This window comes from Amyelois transitella, chromosome 20, assembly GCF_032362555.1.
Source record: "Amyelois transitella isolate CPQ chromosome 20, ilAmyTran1.1, whole genome shotgun sequence".
Classification (NCBI taxonomy): Eukaryota; Metazoa; Arthropoda; class Insecta; order Lepidoptera; family Pyralidae; genus Amyelois; species Amyelois transitella.
Genome location: NC_083523.1, coordinates 6,638,364 through 6,653,850, shown reverse-complemented (window position 1 = coordinate 6,653,850; position 15,487 = coordinate 6,638,364). Strand labels below are relative to the sequence as shown.

General features: G+C 34.1%; 1 protein-coding gene across 4 annotated transcripts in view; it reads right to left on the bottom strand.

The window, feature by feature from the left end:
* The window catches only part of LOC106131618 (PAS domain-containing protein cky-1), a 151,964-nt gene that overhangs the window by 97,034 nt on the left and 39,443 nt on the right, over positions 1-15,487 (bottom strand). The window lies entirely within an intron of this gene.

Genomic DNA, 15,487 nt, shown 5'->3' with positions numbered 1-15,487 from the left:
GAAGCGAAGAAATACTTGAAAATGTGAAAAAAACGGGGGAAATTATTCATCCTCGCGGGCTACAATGATGCCCAAAATAACTATTCCACGCGGATGAAGTCGCGGGCACAGCTAGTATAAAATATCGCTGTTGACAGTAGATGTCTTTGTGGTTGGTTAAACATCGACATTAGTTGTTATTTAACTCATTATCATTATAAAATTCAATTTCAATCATTCAATTTAAAGAGTGTTGATAACTGGTCCCTTTTCACTAAACATATAATTGCAATTTTCTCACGTTGTGTTCGTTATTTACAGACGATTATTATACGAAAATGTAGCCCATTGCATGTTGCATTAAAATCCATTAAAATCGCATAATGCCAAGTTTTCACCTTTTTTCACAAAATCTCAAATATCTCGGAAACTAGAAAGTGCTCAGTGGGCCCTTTTCGCTTGGACGGCCACATATAATATCCTGAGTGAAAGTTTCTGGGTGTTTCATTTAATGTAATTTTTTTTAATATATAATAATAATGATTAATTGTTACATTCAGCTGAACCTGGCCTTTCAGTCTTTTCAGGACTGTTGGCACTGTCCACCCAGCAGGGGATTTGAACGTGACTATATGTATGTATGTACATGCAATATAATATTATAATTTTATATTTTTTAAAATCTATTTATTCAATTTACAAACTGTAAATGTTACAATCAAGAGGAAATAAATAAAATAAAAAAAAAGCTAAGCGCTTAACTCGAGAATGGCGTCGGTAAATTTTATTTTATTTTGAAAGTTTTGCAGAAGAAATGTTATTAAGGAGAGAAAATCGTAAAATTTACGTTGAAGGATTCAAGGAAAATAACAAAAACAACTCTATTATGTGGCTGTATTGGCAAATAACTGACGTACATACGCGTCATGATCATTAATAAAAATATTCTGTTTAACTAGTATGCGCCCGCGTCTCCACCCCCGTGAGTTGTAAAATCCCGCTAGTTTCCGTTCAATCATACAGATAAGATTGAGTATTATAAAGACATATATATAGTCATCCCTTGCGTGGTAGACAGAGCCGACAGTCTTGAAAACTGAAAGGCCTCGTTCAGCTGTATGGCTTCATAATGGAATTGAGATTCAAATAGTGACAGGCTGCTAGTCCATCGTCTACAAGAGGGATCCCAAGTTTATGAGCCTATCCCGTAGTCGCCTTTTACGACATACATGGGTAAGATTGATTATTATTTATTATATTTATTAATAATCAAAGATATTTTTTCTTCAGCGAAATGTGTGAGTATTTCGCAGAAGTGATAAATATCTAATAAATAATAATCAATTTTACCCATAGATGTCGATAAAAGCGAATTTCTCTCATTTCTCGAATCATCATCATTCTAGTGAGATATCCAACCGATATCCTCACAAAATTTCCTTTCATTTTGTCCACCTCATTTAATAGAGTCGATGTCGCACTGGCCGTACACTGGGCGGCAGAAATAACTGGCCGCGATTGACGTGATACATACCATTAGGACTAACGAACATCTCAATTTAGCTAACCACCTGCGAGGCGCCATTGTGGGTGTACACTTGAGGGCAAAATGGTTTCAATTTTTCTATACATACACACACACACATACACATAATCACGTCTATATCCCTTGAGGGGTAGACAGAGCCAACAGTCTTGCAAAGCCTGATAGGCCACATTCAGCTATTTGGCTGTAAGATAAAATTGAGATTCAAATAGTGACAGGTTGCTAGCCCATCGCCTTAAAAAGAATCCCAAGTTTGTAAGCCTTACCCTTAGTCGCCTTTTACGACATCCATGGGAAAGAGATGGAGTGGTCCTATTCTTTTTTGTATTGGTGCCGGGAACCACACGGCACTCTTTCAATTTTTCAAAATATAACAAACATTAAACGCGCACGTGACGTGCCTTTATTTTATAAATAGAATAATGCAATGCGAAAGGTTAAAATTAAAATTATTTTGTAAATACTTTAAAAGAAGTGTGGTCTATTATTTTGTATGTGTCAACTTTTTGTTTTAATGCCAAGGGAAAATGCTTATCAGATTGAACCACCACTTTCGTTATTATTTTAACGAAAGTTATAATTTCCATATCTATACTCTATGCTAAATAATATAAGAAGGTAAAGTTTTTAACTTGAATTGTTTGTATCGGCTAATTTTCAGAAAATCTTAACCGATCATGAAAATTTCGTAACTGTTGAAATGGAGTACATTGTATGCGGGTGTTATAAGCTTATATTTGAACGTGTATTGCGTATTAGCTGTCCAAACAACAAAAAATCTTCGTCCGCACTTCAACACTTTTTTACATTGACAGTACGTAAGTACTTAGAATTTTTGATATCATTCTATCATTTAATGAAGTGCATTGGTTTATTTAATTCCATCCTATTTTTGCAATATATTTTTCAATCCAGAAAATAAAGGATTTTTCAGTGTAAAAATAAACAGACCTTTACTAATTATATTAGTAAATGAATTATTATATATCTTTCAAACGTAACATTAAACTTGTATGTTACAGTCGAAACTACTCCTTTGGGGAATGTAGTAGCGAAATAAGTAAAAATTGTCATACATCCAGATGAATGTGGATTTTTCGATTCTTGTGAAAATAAACACTGTTTACCCCGTGAGTTAATTTAATAATCATATCAAATAAAATACCATTATTTAACGTCATACATACATATACTTGGTCACGTCTCACCCTTGCGGGGTAGACAGAGCCAAAAGTCTTGAAAAGACTTTGTCACGTTCAGCTGTATGGCTTTACGATGGAATTGAGATTCAAATAGTAAAAGGTTGCCAATCCATCGCCTATAAGACGAAGTCCCAAGTTTATAAGCCTATTCTTTTGTTGGCTTTTACAACATCCGCGGAAAATATATGGAATGGTTCTATTCTAAACTGGCGGAATCCACACGGCACGGATTATTTAACTTCAACCAGAATAATTGGACCAATTAAGTGAAAGGGCAGAGAGTAACTTGATCTAATTTGGAAATATTTATAAGGCAAATTCCACACTACCACCCTTTTATGGCAACATTCAAACATTCCTTATTGAATCAACATAAATTTCATACCCAAAGGGACCTAACAGCCTATACATTCCTTACGTAGAAATTGATGTGAGAAACTCTTAATTAAACTTGTATGTATATGTTACCGACCGCTCACCAAAATTACGTACAGTGGGCTTCATAGAAAATTGTAGTAGGTTAATATCGAGGTCATAACTTTTATGTACGGTCCACGGACATGAACAAGTTAATAGGGATGTGGACTGTACTCAAATAAGTATAAAATTTTACCACGAAAAGGTAGTTTCTATAGTAAATATAATAAAAAACACAATATTTTCCTCAATAAAAAAGGGATTATTTTTTTATTTAATAAAATGTAATTAAATATTTCACCCTCAAGTCACATGACAATGAACACCAATCAAAATGCGTGATGTCACGCGTTGCAATACAAGAATTTTCGCTGTCAAATACTATGATGTTTGTTGATATTTGGATCATATTATTACAGTGATTACCGTCCGATTATCTTAGCCACGGAAATACTTTGTGTAGAATGAGTCTGTTCTTTTTCTCTTTTACATTCCGCTATTGATTCCAATCTTTGCCTTTTAACTGCTAATATTCGAGTTGTTATGTTTTCGGTTCGTCTTTTCTATCGGGTTGACATGCAAACTTTCTTGGCACACAACCTTCTCTCAGTCTAATCTGGGATACTGTGCCCATCAAATGATATTCTGGATAATTCTCCATATCATTGGCAACTATAATGAAAGTACGAAACATTGTTTACTTTATTTCTAACCTAAAAATTCGAGTCTTTGAAAACTTGAAGAGTAAAATTATTTTAATATAAGTAAATGTAACAAATATTATCAAACTTACATCAAAATGATCCTCAGACAGGACAGTGACAGAAATACATTTTACTTTGTGTAGATACAAGTGCCGGATCCCGACGGGCTAATTGAAGCCAATTTTTCAGCATCGTTTTTGTACGTGGAACGTGAATAAACAGTTTTTCAGGTGTTTTAATAGTTGTACTTTTACACTGCGGCACCGCACAATATTTATAAAATTTTGAATTCATATTATTATCACACAACTACGAAATAACTATTCATTACATACAACTTCGACAATATTTTATAACGCGTGACGTCACAGCGGCCGTTTGACAGGTATCCGCGTTTTAGCGCGAAATTTTAAATGGAATTTTAAATAAATTATTTTAAAGGTATTACTTAAAATAAAAAAATTATAATAAATAGTTTGGGTTATATTTGGTACTTATGCATGGTTTTAAACACTTTCCCAAAAATAGTCCACATCCCTATTCCTGATCGTATATCCTCGTAGAGAAATTTTAATGTGCTTATACCGTCACATAATACGATTGCTACAAAAAATTAATGTTATTTAACACTAGGGTCACACATAAATACATATGAGAACGTCCATATCCCTTGCGGGGTAGACAGAACCAACAGTCTTGAAAAGACTGAAAGGCAACGTTTAGTTATATGGCTTTTTAATTTAATTGAGATTCAAATGGTGACAGGTTGCTAGCCCATCGCTTACAAGCCTGCGCTTATTAGCGTATCCCTTAGTCGCCTTTTACGACATCTCTGGGGAAAGTGATGTAGTGTACTTTAGTACCAGGCACTGCACTTAATTTTAATTTAATTGATCACACGTACTAGACACTTTTATGTCAAATCTTCAATATCCCTAAGATATACCTATATAATTCGTCAAAACATGCTCATTAAGCAATTTACTTGTCAAAAATAAGTTAACTATATCATACTTATTCAGTCCTATATTTTTTTTACATATATGTCAAAAAATTTCAAACATTAAATTGATTACTCGTTCAGTTGTTTAAAAGCTGTGCTTCGATAGATATGCAAGCTTCCTTACCTTTTTTAATACATATATATTTATCCATATTAATTAACTGGTCGATGTCGTATCCACATACAAGCGACACACAATTATAGACGGACAAACTGACAGACAATAGTCTTATTTAGGTGCTCCAGCCCAAAAAGGCGTCGCACGAAGGCAGCCTCGTGAGGGCTAGAACTATTTCTTTTGTAGTAATTGCCAGTATTAGCATAAATACGGTTATTTCACGGGCTAAATTGAGTTGGGATTATTGGCAAATTCGTAATTGGGAATTGGAAAATGTAATTTCTATTAAAAAAATCTTTTAATAAATTTACATTAAAAACATATGTAAATAAGTTTCGGGAAGTTTCCCAAAGCGAAAAACTTACCAATTTTATCCTGATGACAAAGTTCTGACATTATGACAAACATGAGAAATCAACATGAATAAATACATGTTGATTTCTCAAGTTTAAGTACGTCATCGTAAATTTAAACATTTTTTTACAGTTTTAACGAATGTAAAAATTCAGATAAAAAAATATTTTAGTAATATTTCTTTATTTCAATCTGGAATGATAAACACAAGAAATAAAAGTACATAGGTTCAGCTTATTTCTTTTTGCTTTTTTATTAATTTTTCAATAATTTACTCTATCTTCCTCCCTTGCTTGATCGGCTCCAAAAAATCTGGGCTTTCAGTGCGTTTTAACCTTTCCACATACAATTCCTTCTTCATTGCTGCACTTCTAATGGTTCTTTTTTCAAAGGCGCCATCTTCTTACAAAGGTTGGTGAGTATCAAGGCCTCTTACACTTTCGAGATCGCTGCTCGGAACAAGGATATTGTACTGATGCGGAACCATTGACTGAGATCAGGAAGCTAAGATCTCCTTGCAATTTGTTATCTCCATTGCCATTATCCTGCAAATTTCTCCTGAATCATGGTACGTAGGAGTCTGTGTAGGCTGGGCGGGTGCTCCATTTTATATTAATTTTATTCTGTTTAAAACAAACATTGTGCCGTGTAGTTCCCGGAACCAATAAAAAAAGAATAGGACCACTCCATCTCTTTCCCATGGATGTCGTAAAAGGGCACTAAGGGATAGGCTTATAAACTTGAGTTTCTTCTTTTAGGCTTTGGGCTAGCAACCTGTCACTATATCTGAATCTCAATTATATTATTAAGCCAAACAGTTGAACGTTGCCTATCTGCAACCTGTCACTATTTGAATCTCAATTCTATCTTAAAGCCAAATAGCTGAACGTGGCCCATCAGTCTTTACAAGACTGTTGGCTCTGTCTACCCCGCAAAGGATATAGACGTGATGATATGTATGTGTGTAATCTTCAAATCCGTTCACACGTTCCCTCGTTTGTCGTAAACCGCTTGGCCTGTCGTTTCGAAAGTCCATTTAAGGTCGCAGTTAACAGTAATTAACTCATCAAAGTCAAGCAAATTAGCCCATCACGTGGTACTGCATTAGCGGCGTCAATTGACAGGTGTCAAGCGTGAGTGAGGTATTGGATAATCATCATCATCATCATAATATGCATCCAAACTAATACTATAATTTCTAACTAAAATTATGTTTTTTTAGACTGATTTGAATGAATGAATAACTCTTTTAAAATATATCTACGAGTTTGAGGTTGTATTTATGCTCCATTAAATCTTTGCTTGCGCGATTTAGACATTTCGCTGCTATTGGCAGAGCGCTTCACATTCATCGCTACACACACACGTCGTCACACATTCATACATAAAGTCCTCACTTCATAATGGTCCATCTACCATAAAGTCAAAATCTTGTCAAAGACTCGAACGCCACCTTCCTAAATAATGGAATTTAAATTCAAATAGTGACAGATTTCTCGCCCATCGCCTTACACACATATATATGGTCAAGTCTATATCCCTTGAGGGGTAGACAGAGTCAACAATCTCGAAAAGACTGATCGGCCACGTTCAGCTATTTGGCTTGATGATAGAATTGAGATTCAAATAGTAATAGGTTGCTAGCCCATCGCCTAAAAAAGAATCCCAAGTTTGTAAGCCATCGCCATAAAGGTCAAAATCTCAAGTTTAGGAGCCTTTCCGTTATATTGTAAATTTTGCCAAATATTTCACAGCATGTACTTAACTTACTTATACGAAACTATCTTTGGCAAATTTCCATTTTTGGAACAAACCGCTGAGATATAATCAGGTATATTATTTGTTAAAAGAGAAAGAGGGTTGAAAGCAAATAATAAATACGTAGGTACAGGTAAGTAATTTCTCATTATCAAAACAAATCGATAAAAGCGGAAATAGTTTGTTCGTCTGTTTGTTTGTAATCAATGTAATACGAATGAGAGATCGACTAAATACAGGTCATTCGATTTATAAATCATTCGTTTTCGATTTCAACAAGTGGCTATTAATTAAGTTGTAGTCGATAGAATAATCGATAAAATTGACTGTACTCGCATGTTTGTATTCTCACTTAGTTGTAAAAATATTGTGCAATTGTGTTATTAAAGTTATTTTGAATTTGATTACGATGTTGTTTTAATTTGTTTAAGTTTTTATTGACTGTTGAAATTACAGTTACTTTAATCACTCAAACATGATTATTTTATAAGGCATAAATACAACGATGTTTGTTTAGAATATTTTTCCCAACATTCGATAAATACTTCCTACCTTAGTTCCTTTGAATGTTGTAAGAGACGGCGAAAGGACAACAGCACTAACTAAATAAGCATCGAACATTTTCAAAAGCTGTTGGTATTAGATAGGATTAAGAACTATGATTCTTTTTCGTTTCTTAAGAGCAAAGTAAGCAAATTTAAGCACAATTTCATTGATAAGTTGAGAGGCCGTAACCTCTACCAAACACCATATCGATCACAGAGCTCAAAAGTCACACCACAGCTGTGGTATTCAGCGCTCTGTGCCACTGATCGACCGATGACCTTTCCTTCGTAACCGATGTTATTACATTTATTAAAACAATTGAAAGTGAGAACAGACAGACAGAAAGGCCAACTTGGGTGACGTATGACGGAGGTACGAAGTATTGTTTTGCAATTACGATAATTTTTGATTGAGCTTTATGATATTGGCCTTGTATATAATTTGTTTATTTTATTTAAATGATTAAGTACCAATATTTATGAAAGATCCGCACAGAGGCTAAGGATGAATATTTTTTTTAATGATGAATGATATCATGACAGCTGACCGTCCCGAGGTCTCAGATCTACTAGAATTTACAAAATCCTTCCTTATCAACTCATCATGAATATTATGTATACCAATTTCAGGCGAAATTAAGTAAAAGTTGTAGATTTTTTTATTATAATTTGAAAACCAACAATTTAAATTAAAAAGTATTTAATGTTATGAATTCCTTCTTTTTGTATACTTCCTCTCTCGTAAGGCGAGGTACTTTAAAAAGTCCCTCTGTAAAAATATTCGCAGGCTTTATAGGTTTCTACATATTTTGTCTTTGTCATTTCTAATATATACTTACAAAGAAAAAAAAAATATCTTCTATGGAATTGGCTTCTTCACTTACATAATTATCACGCCTTCGTCATTCATAGAGTAGACAGAGCCTATACTCTCAAAAGAATTCCAAGACCACGTTGGTAAGGGAAGCAGCTGGTATATAAGACCTCTTTGTCAAGATAAAGTTTACATTGCGGACGTAAAAAGATGAATCACGCATCAACTTTAAATTACACAAAAGATAGTACTTAACCTTACCCGTCACAACAGCCGTCATCGATTCGAATCGGTTATTGTATCGAATCACATGTCGAAATCGATTAAAATATGATTTCCGACCTTACCCAGTGATTTAATTGTTTTCCTTACTACTAGCAATTTGTAATTAATTGCTATGCTATGCTATGAGCTGTGTGTATTCGGCACTGCAGAATGGGCCAATGGATGACGTAAATGGCGACTAATGAAAAAGGTGTACATAAATATGGTAGCGAAGAGAAAACACTGCTGCTTCTCTTCCCGTCCAAATTGTAAAAGTCAATAAAGGGAAAGGCTAATAAATTTAGGATTCTTCTTTCGGGCAATAAGCTTGAAACCTGTCACAATTTGAGTCTCAATTCTATAATTAAGGCATGGCTTGTTACAAATTGTACAACTTTGCAAGTTCAATAAAAATCGAAGACAAGTATTGCGAACTTCTTTTTTGAAGTCGGTTAATAAGATAGCAGAGCTACCGATCAGAATGATCAACTATTGACAGCCTCGGGTGATACGCATTTAAATTTCAAATCAATGGTAATGTGACTCCGCGCCTGCTAATTGGATTTAAGCATATGGCTGAGATAAGTGAGTGTTAAAGTGTATAACCGGACACATTAAAGTACCTATGTGTTTAACATGACAAGTGTAATAATAACAACAAGTGTAACAAGTTATTTTTTCTAAGAATTTCTAAGTTAATTTCGCGAAATGTATTTTTTGTTAGTGCCGTGTAGTTCCTGGCACCAATACAAAAAAGAATAGGACCACTCCATCTCTTTCCCATGGATGTCGTAAAAGGCGACTAAGGAATAGGCTTACAAACTTGGGATTCTTTTTTAGGCGATGAGCTAGCAACCTGTCACTATTTGCATCTCAATTCTATCTTAAAGGCAAATAGCTGAACGTGGCCAATCAGTCTTTACAAGACTGTTGGCTCTGTCTACCCCGCAAGGGATATAGACGTTATTATATGTATGTATGTATGTACATCACTTAAATCTAATTATAACTACTGCCGCTTTCAAAGCGCATGTAAAGAAGAAGCGGCGGAACAAACTACACTGCAGCATTTTCATCGGACGTCAATATACAAATATAGATCTCTTATCTAAATCATGGTCGGTGGAACCTGATAGAAAGAAAGATATTTATAGAGAGCCCCTTTAGCTCTGTAATACTCACTACTATAGGTGGGTGTACTAGAAGCTGATAGTAAAAAAATCATTATTGATATGGCTATTACAACTCGTCAGTAAGAGGAGTGCGAGCTGCTAACCATATGCACTTGCAGGTCAAGGCAGCCGTCTAGTAGACTCTTGTTTGTGCTAGTTTCAGATTGTACGAGTGAATAGGCGAGTGGTTTTGCAAAGATATATTTTCCCGTGCCCGTGCATAAACAAAAACAAAAATTATAAAAAAAATTTTTGAATATTATAATTTCTTGATCCAAAAATTTTAAACACTAAGCAAGTGAACTTCACTTGGAGTAAAATTTATAATTTCACTCTAGTAACACTAAAATAATCCCCGTTCTTCCCTTAGTCTTCCTAGTTTATATATGTATTAGTATACAAATGTATAGCACTATCTTTCTAAGGGGATAGAGAAAAAGAGGTATATAATCCAAACGTTCAAGTTTGTTTAAAATTCGTTTATCAATCAGTTATCTTTCTCTAATAGAGATTTAATAGTTGACTCGAATAATGTAAACCACACTAGGGCTCTTATTTATGTCCAGAACATACGCCCATGAAGATTTATTATACCGTTTGTCTATCATTACAATTGAATTCTATTCAAATAAATCCACAATTAACGATTTTATTATTGCAGTTGAAATTCTGAGAAGCTCGGAATAAATTCATTACTACATTGTAAAATTATAATGTAATATTATATGCTTTTAATTGTCTTACTCTGGTTAGATGAGACCTCGTTTATAGTTCACTCGTTTATAAGAAATAAAAATGAACATACATACATATGATCACGTCTTTATCCCTTACGGGGTAGACAGAGCCAACAGTCTTGAAAAGACTGATAGGCCAGCTTTCAGCGTTCAGCTGTTTGGCTTAATGATAGAATTGAGATTCAAATAGTGACGGGTTGCTAGCCCATCGCCTAAAAGAAGAATCCCAAGTTTATAAGCCTATCCCTTAGTCGCCTTTTACGACATCCATGGGAACGAGATGGAGTGGTACTATTCTTTTTTGTATTGGTGCCGGGAACCACACGGCACAAATAAAAATGAACCTTATTTCTTTTTGGTTTATTTTGTGTTTATTCATTGAAAAAATTATATTATATTCATTTTATTATGGAGAGTTTCCTTATGTATGTTTAGTTTTAGCATTTAAACATTTTAAATTCTTCCTTAAAGAAGGCTTGAACATGCTGAAGACCTGAAAAATCGGAGAAAGAAATGTCGAAAAGCGGACCGCGGGCATCGTAGCAAGCGGTTTTTTAGATGGAGTGTGCAACTGAGAGCATAAAAAATTGAGAGAAACAATTTTAAACACAAGCACAAGCTCGGAGAGACTACAGAAGTTTTTTTTTTAAGTTTTTGAATCTAGTATAGACTGGCATACTTAATTCTAATTGCTTGGCAAACAGCAAGCAATAATGATGTGCTAAGTGCACCCTAGAACTACCCAACACTGAGCTGTAATCAGACGTTGTAAGACGCACATCACGATTGAATTATGTTTTTATCATTATCTCATATTATTGCTTTTTTTTTCTAAAAAACAATACCTAAATAAAATTTTTGCATTACTGGAATCTAACTGATAGGTAACGAACAACTACTACTGGGTGTAAGAAGCTGTTTGGCATGAATCTTTCACAAACAGCATGTAGTAATAGATGATTTTACCGAAAATAATTACTGTATATAGTATTTTCAAATAATTTCAGATACTCGAGTATTTTCCTATTAAAAAATGTCCAATTGTTACACTAAAATAGAGTTTGTAAGTTAAAGTTAAGAGGCGACGGTAATTTATACGCCACAATATAAAAATATGAAATAAAATCTTGATAATTTCACCTGTTGACTACAAAATTAAAAAAATATATTTTTTTTAAATAGAAAAAGTTATCATGTTTCCGGAAAAGAAATACCTAAAAAGAAAACCCAGAGTTCAAGAAAGTAAGACCTATATACTTATCTAATTAACCCGTCTATAGTTCCCAGGGTGGAATGCAAAAATTCCATAAATGTCGGTATGGCGTGCGTGGGTAATTGTTCCCGGTAATTCCAGTATTCGGGCCGATATGAGCTGAGCCGTATTATGGGGTGCGTACTTATTATTGGAGTGGAATGCGAAATATGGGAACATATTTGTGGGAAACATCTCTAATATGTGGTGGTTTTCTTTAAGGCTAAATTTTTTATGGCAAGGATAATTAAAAAATGCTTAGAAATGAATTTATGACCTTATTATTATAATGAATAAATATAAATAACTTAATGATTCAATATTATCACACAAACATCTGTATTTTACATTAAGGAAGCAATAAATAAATATATAAATAAATAAAATAAATAAATTAATCGATTGCTTAAGAATAATAACCATATCTATAAAGAAGGAAAGTAATTGATTGACTGACTGATTGACATATCAACGCACAGCCCTAACCGTATGTAGTTTTCATGTATGTTGTAGGAGTAAACTAAGGAAGTATTTCTGCATTTCTTTTCTTTAGTTCGTTTCAAACTTTTCGGAAATTTCACGATCGATACGTAATATAAAATACAAGACCTAGTTTGTCTGTCTGTCTGCTCTACCCAAAACTACAAAACTGCTTTTCATGCTTTTCCACTCATAGTCCTATTTATTTTTATAGGTTTATGTTTTCTTATTCACTACTTTTTTACATTCGTCCACGGTATACATATAATATCACTATTTGTAAATTGACGTCCGGTAAATATGCTGCAGTATAGTTTGTTCCGCCGTATCTTCTTCACTTGCGCTTTGAAAGCGGTAGTAAATACAATTATACTTAAGTATAATTGTATTTACTACCGCTTTCAACTTAATAATTCAAATTAAAGTAATAGAGTTGAGATTAATAGTGACAGGTTGCTAGCCCATCGCCTAAAAGAAGAAAAAGAAGAATCTCAAGTTTATAAGCCTATACCTTAGTCGGCTTTTACGATATCCATGGGAATGAAATGAAGTAGTCCTATCCTCTTTTTTATAAGTGCCGAGAACCGTACGCAAATAATGCAAAGACGCATGCAAACAAGACGCAACTGAGATACAAAGATCATACCTTTTATCGTCTTCAAATCATTCATAGCCAGTAGCCAGTGGCAAAGGTTACCCAACCGGTTGGATAAGACAATGACTTCTAACAACAGGAGTCGCCGTCATTGGCTGCAGAAATCATATGCAAACTGCGTTTCCCACGATCCCGCACAATTGAACGTTTATCGAGTCGGGCGCTTATTCTGGAAGGGGTTAATTTACTTAGACTGTTTTATATAGACATACATCATGTCTTTTTCTTAAGGGCGGTATAAAATATCTTACAATTTTGACAGATTTAGCTTGTTTTTACTATTTATTTATTGGTATTTTCGAGACTGTTGGCTCTGTCTAACCCGCAACGGATATATACAATTATACATACATAAAATCACGTCTCGTTACTAGAGAGGAAGTCAGAGAACACAAATTTCCACGATTTCTGCATACTTTTTTCGTTTCATTCATATTTATAACTCTCTTTATGCAAGCTCATCGGTTTATGGTACTCTCGACTTGAAAATTAGTAAATCCTTTGAGCAAACTCCCAATCGGATTATTACGTATATAAGAATCCATTGATTCTTTAAAAATTTGTAGCAAATTCAATAGTAGTTGTCTATCTTCAGAATAAGCCTGCGGGTAGCAAGTATCGTGCGATACGCGGTGCCCCACGGTCATCCCCCGGGAATGCTACGCGACGAGTGAGCGTCAAAGTCAAGATTCCCTGCATTTTCTATCCGAAGCCTTTTCAAATGGTAGGATTATATTGTTACTATGTAGCGTGAATTAGGAAGCCTATTACTTACCATATTGTTTAATTTTCAGTTGTAATCTGGTTAAAGCTTTATTTTTTTTTAAATTATTAACACACTCAAATAAAGACTTTTTCATTCACATTCGCCACCCTCTTCATGTAGTCTAGGGTACTTTTTTATATGAAACATACTTACTTTACGTTTTTAAATATATTTTTCTATTCTTTTGACTTCCTAATACTATTAAAAAAAGGTCAAGATTTGACTCTAGAAAAGGCGTTTACCAACTTTTTACTGAATCAGTACTAACCCTTAACAAAATTCTTAACACAAAATTCCAATGAAAATAACTGACTTACATGTAACGGATGTTCTATGACGTCATTATTTGCATCATATTTTGTCAGAAATTACGTCATTCCATATAAGGAAATTATCAAGTAATTTATGTAGTAAGGATTGTATGCAGATTTTTGGAAATGCGTCATAAAAGTCTCCGATAATAATTTACAAATTAAGGGAAATACAATATGCACACGTCCCGAACCACCCAAACCAAATTGGACATAAAATCCCAAACTATAAAGACTACTTTCGTTCAACTTTTCAACCGAACTGCAACTTCGTGACGACACCGTGAAGGCTATGGGAGTAAGGCCCTGGGTTCAAACCCTGGAGGCACCATTAGGACCAATAACGACGGTAGCAAATACAACCCACTAATTTTCTTTAATTTTCCTATCAAATCCGAAACGATTTTTTTTTCTTTTTTCTGATTTTAAGACCGCAAGGACGGTAGCGGTAGTCGTGAGAACCTCTCTGTTACGTAATTACTGATTTTTGCGATCGTAGGCATTAGGTTGTAAAGGCGTGTGCACAATGCACATGACTGTAATGTCTCAATTATATTTTTTTTTAATTTGGTATGGCGAATTTGTGTTATGGTAATTCGGTAACTTATTTGAGTTGAAAGTTAGCTTTTAATTCTAGTCGTCTCCTTTCATTTTTAACAACGGATTTTCAACATTCAACGCTCTTAACGATCCTACCGATTTAAGAAGATCATTTAAAAAAAGAACATTTGGGTAACTTATTACATTTTAATTTAAACAGCCAAATGGATAGTAGTAATAGGATATATATTTTTTGTTCCAAAAATTCATTTTATACTTCATGTAAACACAGCTCAAGAAATACCGATATTTGTAAAAATATTTATGAGAAATTTGACCTTGCCTTTACACTTTAAATTGAGCTTGAAGGAGAATCCGATAGAATCCATATTTATCGTTAAAATCAATGATGTAATTTACATGTTTTTCTGATGACTTGCGTAATAGAGAGTTATGATTATATCATTTCAGCTTTTGAAATTGCCCTGTTTACGTGGGAAATGCAGGAATGCAATTATATTTAAATTACTCCTTGCCTTTTGCTCTTTTTCTTCTCGATTTGTTATAAGTTAATCATTTTTTTCAACTTGGGATCTATCTTTCATGCGGCCGCCATCCTTTCATATCATTTCCATCATTCATTTACCTAGCTAAACGTTGCCTTTCAGACTTGTGATTATTGACGTATACCCGGCAGGAGATAATCTTTGGACCGCATATTTGTCTATTTTATCATAGCATTTTTCCGGTTGCAAACAAAGTTCCTTACCTTCCTACCTTCATACCTTAAAAGTAGTTGGACTTTCTAACGTTAAAGCAAACTTAATCCATCAGTTGAAACTTTAAGAGCCGCTGCCGCCATTGAGGGCG